This window comes from Sturnira hondurensis, unplaced genomic scaffold (genome assembly GCF_014824575.4).
Source record: "Sturnira hondurensis isolate 20B ecotype Veracruz unplaced genomic scaffold, ASM1482457v3 Scaffold0022258, whole genome shotgun sequence".
Classification (NCBI taxonomy): Eukaryota; Metazoa; Chordata; class Mammalia; order Chiroptera; family Phyllostomidae; genus Sturnira; species Sturnira hondurensis.
In genome coordinates, this window is record NW_028094889.1 from 633,481 (window position 1) to 640,473 (window position 6,993).

At 40.7% G+C, this 6,993-nt stretch overlaps 1 pseudogene; it reads right to left on the minus strand.

Annotated features, from left to right (window-relative positions):
• Positions 1-4,863: 4,863 nt before the first annotated feature.
• On the minus strand, positions 4,864-6,405 carry LOC118979331 (HMG box-containing protein 1-like; annotated as a pseudogene).
• Positions 6,406-6,993: the final 588 nt, after the last annotated feature.

The following is a 6,993-nucleotide window of genomic DNA, read 5'->3' on the forward strand; positions in this document are numbered from 1 at the left end:
GTGACGGCTGGGCCGGAGTTGACCTCTTTCTCCCTCCCCACTTCCCCGTGTCAGTCAGCTTGGTGCGGGCGGCTCCACGGGGGTTCTTCCCACCAGGCGTTCAGGCCACCCGGGGAAAGACGTTCTCCGGCCCGACGCGGGAGCGAGGTCTCTGGAACCTGGCTCTGTCTTCTGCTCTTGGTGCGGCACTGTAGTTTAAAGAATGAGCCCCAAACCCATCCGCAGATACTACTTTCTTTCCTAAAGCCAGGATGTACTCATTTATGAAAGTCAGGAAGGACTGGACTGGAAGGGCTACACCAGGGTGTGGTTTGGAAGTTGACTGGCCTTATTTGAATACTTGAAGTGGAAAGGAAACCAGTTGTAACTGAAAATTCACTATGCAGTGCTTGGTGGATAGTGACATAGTGCTGATATAAGCATGAGACTAGATGTCCCTTTTCTGCATGGGTCACTCAATGCATAACAAATATGTGGTAGTATAGAAACACCTAAAGCCAAAGGCTGTGACCTTCAGAAGTTGATAATTCCCCGGAAAAACTTAAAGGATATATACAATCACTAGAGAGTATAATGTAAGAAAGGAAGGAAGTTGGTGAACATAAAGACTTTTTTAAAAAGTCTCCTTTAATTCATATTATAACCAGAATGCTGAAGGATTGTGGCAGCGCGGGGGTGGGGGTAGGGGTAGAGGTCATTCATGTCTTATCATTCTTGTCTTGGATTTGAACACTGAAAATTGTGTGGGCTCTCAGAAATATTAAATTTATACAAATCTATTTAAAATGATAATGTGACTCGTATTTCACATCTGAATGCACCATAATGTTAGGCTTTTAAATATTTGGTTGTGTTAACCCTGAGAATGCACATACCTGTTGAGAGGGGCTTCTCATGGGTAATGAGGCTCAAATTTATAAACAGAGCTTAGCAGTCACTGATAAACAGGTCTCTCACGTAAGCCATATTTCTCTTGCATTAATTTGCCTGTCCCCTCCATTGAACTGGGTGCCTGCATTGTGTTCCTTCCATCTGAGCCAACCCTTCCTTATAAAGGAGTTTCGTTTCTGGAATCATATTTAAACCAATAGGTCTGAGACTTTTCCATCCAACTGGAGCTGTGCAACTAGTCCTCATTTACATCTTCACTGACCAATTGGTGGCTCCATTTTGACCAGTCAGGAGAGTGCTCTTTGGACCAATCTAACTGTGAGGATTAGCAGTCCTTGCCTAAGAACAGACCAATCAGAACAGACCAATCAGGGACCAGAGGCAGGAATTTTTTCTATGTAAGCCAACTTCACCTATCTCTTGGTGGAGTGCAGTTTCAGTCTCCCTCAAAGACTGTGTTTTTCTGTCCAGAAATCCCATGTTGATTGCACTGTCTCACCAGAGTTGTTTTGGTGTTTTTTTTTTTTTTTTAGATTTTATTTATCTATCTTTGGAGGAGAAGGGAAGGAGAAAGGAAGAGAAATATGAATGTATGGTTGCCTCTTGTGCGTCCCCTGCTGGGAACTGGCCTGCAACCCAGGCATGTGCCCTGACTGGGAATTGAACTATGGTTGTTTGGTTCGCAGGCCTGTGCTCAGTCCACTGAGCTACACCAGCCAGGGCTCTCACCAGAGTTTTAATACCAGAGCTGTAATACCAGAGTTGCCTGTGACTGTCACAGCTGTGATGTTTCATAATTGAGCTACATCACAGTTGAGTTGTCCTTTAGCAGAGACTTTCCATATACAGGTTGTTCCCCAGTTACTCTGTTTTACCATTGAGCTGTTTGCAGTGAATAAACTGTCTCTACCCTCACCATATCCCAAGGTGGAGACTCCTATTGGCTTTGAATTGGCCATGATGGTCTTCAGATGACAGTTGTGATGTTAAAGGAGAAAATAATACTATCTTTAGCTGTTTGTTAAGACATTTTAAAATTTTTATTTGAAATAATATAGTGTGCAAAATTTAGAGACATCATGAAATGTAATGAACTGAAATCAATGTAATGCTGTGATTCCTCACCAGAAACACCACTTGGTAAGTAAATGAAGGCCATGAATGTAACTCAGAACAAAAGCAGCTGTATTATTAATGTATTTGCTCTAATTTTAGACAGCTGGAGGAAAAGTAAAGTGCAAGTATTGTACTGCAAGAAAGACACATGGACAATAACTAAGACGGGGGGCGGAGATGGGAGGGGGTGGGGAGCACTGGGGGGGTGCAGAGCTGGGAATACAAGAAAGAAAACTGTACTTGAACAAAAGTTAAATAAATTTTAAAAAAATACACTTATGAAAGCTCTCTAAAAAAAAAAAGAAGTGCAAAGTTCGCCCCCACCATAAAAATATGATGACAAAATAAGATATGTGACTTAAGATATGTGCTGAGGTAATATAGAACGTAAAGTTTTAAAATACAAAGGTATCAACTGTTAGTAGCACCAGTACAGTCACTGTATCCCAGTGCTTTTAACTTGACCTTGCCTGTGCTAGTTCTCCATTGGAAATAATGGGTGGGTGCTGCCACCTGGTGCATAAACTCAGCATGCTTAGGTAACTATACCAGGTGGCTCTTATGCTGGGATGCTGACACCAGACAGATGTTCTGGTAGCCTCTTGGCACTGGCCAGACTGGGAGCTTCTGTGTTTGGCGCAGAGCTGAGCCATGTGGTCAACTCCAAGAAAGGTCAACTCTCAGCTTCTGTCTCATTCCATTATATGTATGCTACAGATTAATAAGCAGTAAATAGACAATATATAAAGAGCAGTTACATATTTTTTAATTCCCCTTTTGTGCAATTTAAAATAAAACATGGTCTGGCCAAGATGGAGGCATAGGTAGAAACCCTTTGCTTCCTTGCACAACCAACAGGAGGATAACAACCAATCTAAAATCAATAAACAACCAAAAGCGCCAGAAAATCAAACCCCATGGAACTCTGACAACCAAGAAATTAAAGAAAAAATCAACCAGAACAACCAGACCAGTAAGGTAGCAGACCATGATGACCAACTCAGAAAAACTGCTGCAACACTGTGGACCTTGGGGGTGAGATTGGCTGCTGAGCTCAGCGGGCTGTGCTGCAGGGGCTGTCTTAAAGGGGAAAATGAGACTAAGAGCTGACCGTGGGCCATGGCTGGGGTTGCCATGGTGGGAGTCTCTCCCAGTTTCACAGGAGAGAGTACGTTGAAAAGTGTGCTACATAGGAGCAAGTGAGCTGCACTGTTCCCGCTCTGGCCACTCTACCACAGGCAGTGCTGTAGCACAGCAAAGAGGTTGCCCTGCCCTGGTGAATACCTAAGGCCCCACCCCCTTACAACCTAGCAGTTGTGCCATGACAAAGAAATATGGCCCGCATGAAAGAACAGAGCAAAACCTCAGAACTAAGCAATGATGAGATTGCCAAACTATCTGATGGAGAATTTAAAGCTCTGGTAATCAAAATGATTGCAGAACTGATTGAGCTTGGTCAAAAAATGAAAGATACCCAAAATGAACTAAAACAAAATATTCATGGAACCAACAGTGACAGGAAGGAAACCAGGACTCAAATCAATGATTTGCACCAGAAGGAAAAAATAAACATCCAACTGGATCAGAACAAAGAAACAAGAATCCAAAAAAAATGAAGAGGGGCTGAGAAATCTCTGAGACAACCTGAAACATTCTAATATCTGAATTATAGGGGTGCCAGAAGGAGAAGAAAAACAGCAAGAAATTGAAAACTTATTTGAACAAATAATGAAAGAAAACATCCCCAATCTGGTGAAAGAAATAGACTTCCAGGAATCCCAGACAGTCCCAAAGAAGTTGGACCCAAAGAGGAACACACCAAGGCACATCATCATTAGGTTACCCAAGATTAAAGACGAAGAGAAAATCCTAAAAGAAGCAAGGGGAAAGGAGAGAGTTACCTACAAAGGGGTGCCCATTAGGATATCAGCTAATTTCTCAAAAGAAACTTTGCAGGCAAGAATGGTCTGTGAAGAAGTATTTGAAGTCATGAAAGGCAAGGACCTACATCCAAGAATATTCTATCCAGCAAAGCTTTCATTTAGAATGGAAGGGCAGATAGAGCACTTCCCAGATAAGGTCAAGTTAAAAGAGTTCATCATCATCCAGCCCTATTACATGAAATGTCAAAGGGACTTATCTAAGAAAAAGAAGATAAAAAATATGAACAGTAAAATGACAACAAAGTTACAGTTGTCAACAAATGAATTTAAAAGAAAAGAAAAATAATGAAAACAAAAACTAAGCAAATAACCAGAACAGGAACATAATCAGAGAAATGGAAATCACACGGAGGGACTTCAGTGGGCAGGGCAAAGGGAGGGATGGGAGGAAAAGGTACAGGGAAGAAGAAGCATAATTAGTAGGCATAAAACAGGGAGAGAGAAAAATGATATAGGAAAGAGCGGACTCAAAGAATTTGTATGTACAACCCATGGACATGAACTAGGTGGGGGAATGTAGGAGGGTTGGGGGGGCAGGGTGGAGGAGGGATAAAGGGGTAAAACTTGGGAAAACTCATAGCATAATCAATAAAAAGTACTTTTAAAAGTAAACAATTAAAAATAATAATACAACATGTATACACTTCCCCTCTTTTTCTACTGTACTTTAGCACCACAGGATATCAATTTTCAAACCTACATTACTTTACATACATATGTGAACTTTGGGAGAAAAATAAGGCAGTTTGGTTAACAATGTTGATAGTTTTAGTTTACTTGAGTTCTAATGGAGAAAGCAAATCATCATTCTTATTATTAAATCATTTCAACAATCAATGCTATCAATCCTATGGTCACACAAATTCAGTACAAATGGTGAGACCATGATCTTAAGTCATTCCACCCACAGTCTACGTTCATGCAAATGCAGACTTAACGTGAGCATCCTGGTTTACTGTTGTTGTGAGCCTGAATCGGTTCTTTTCCTTTTCCAACAGTCAGGATTTAAACATTTTTGTTCTTCAGCCAAAGACTTGGCTTCCAGTGTGTACATACTTCTCTCTTCATTCTTCATTTTCTTCCTCCTGTCACCAAGGATTACACTAACAGCTGTTATCTTTTCCTAGATACATCTGAGTATACTCTGTTTTTTTGGCAAAAACTTGAAGGCATTCATTGGTCTTTTGGACTTGTTAGGAGAAGTGGCATGCACAGTCCTGAACTATGATTTTTGACAGCTTTAGCATACAAAGAATTGGTAGAGGGCTGTGATGATCCAGGCAAGCCATAGTTTTTACTGGATCCAGATCTTGCAAAGTCCTGACCTCCAGGTCTTCCACGTGGCAGAGATGCATCATGCTGATGAGCCATACTACTTAGCATATAGACTGCAGATGAATCCATACATGTAAAATCGTAGTTTTTAAATGTACCAGGAACACCTGAATCATCAAAATTAATGGCATTGGAGTGTCCAGGAGGTAGACATATATCACCAATAGGAATTTTACAACACAGAATGCCATGCTGTACCACAATCAAGCTTGGATAAAATGATGATCAACCTTTATTTTTAACACAAGATGAATGGTCCAGTTTATACGTTACAGCTAATAAAACATCTTCTTCTACTGTATTAGGATCAAAAGTCAACTTTAGTGTAGACTCACCAAATGATACACTTTCTTCATGTCATAGCCCCTTTAGAGCATCAGAACCATAGCCTTATGAGTCCCCATTTGGAGATCTTTCTCATTATTACAGCCTTCAGCTCTATCAAAATCCTAAACATGTTGCCATTTCTTATTGCTTCCCTTGTGAAAGCACAATCATATGCCTTTCAAAAAAATAGTGCCAGGCAGCTAAAGGCCAGGAATTGCACCATCCCAAATCATTATCATATAGGAGGGAGGACATGGGGAAAGTGCCTGGTTCTGACTCACTGTTTGCCCTATCTTGTATGATTGGCGTTTCCTCCTTCTAGTGCTGAGGGAAAACTGGCTCACTCTTAGAAGAAGGGGACACTGGTGGAGGGTGTGCATAGGAATGTTAACTTTTGCTAGTAGTTATGATGTCTACAGGAGATAATCTGTTGTAAAATGAGTAAGGTATGCACAAGTAGACTTTGTGGACTGGTGCTGATACTTGCTGATTCTGTTAGCCAATCCACCTCATTTTTATGCTAACTCTTTTCTAGCTTTGAACACCCTGAAGTTCAGGAAGATCATTAGCTCCATGTGCTCGTCCCAGGAGTTATATCCAGGTGAAGATGGCAAATTTTTATTACATTGCAGGAACTCCAATGAGTCATTCAACCTTTCTTGTCCATTATCAGTAGGAATTTTTATATTGCATTAAGAATCAGATTTGTCTTCACTTCCCACACTATGTTATGGTGCTCTGACAAAGTTGTCCTAATTATCAAGTCTCTACCTTCAGACCTTACTATGAGCATGTTCCAAATCATTAGTATGTGAATTTTTCTATGATGTAATACAAGGAGCCACGAACCGGTTCTATCAATTAACTTCCATTAGTGGAAAGTAGGACAGCACAGTTTGATGTTCAGGGTCTGGCAGAAGTAACACCTGCTTGAGTGTGGTTTGTAGGGTAATAATATGGGTGCAATAATTTACAGTTTTAACTTGAACATTTCACTGAAAATGTCATATGGTATGCCGGAGTGTGATATTATTATGTTACAGAATTATGAGCTTATGATTTTGTAATAAAAGATTTTGTAATAAAAAGGGGGGCTATTTGTGCCAGACCCTGTATTTCGGTCATCTTTCCCTCTTTCCCAGTCCAAATGCTACTATTCTTGCGAGGTTCATCTAAGTTCTACATTCTCCAAGCAACCTTAGTGTTCTAATTACAGTTGACTGTTGAACAATTCAGGTTCAAACTGGGTGGGTTCACTTATACACAGATTTTTTTCAATGAATATAGTATTGGCTCTCTATATTTTCAGGTTCAGCATCTGGGAATCCAACCAGCCAGGGATGGGAAATACTGTTCAGGAATCTAGAGATGAGGAGGTCTG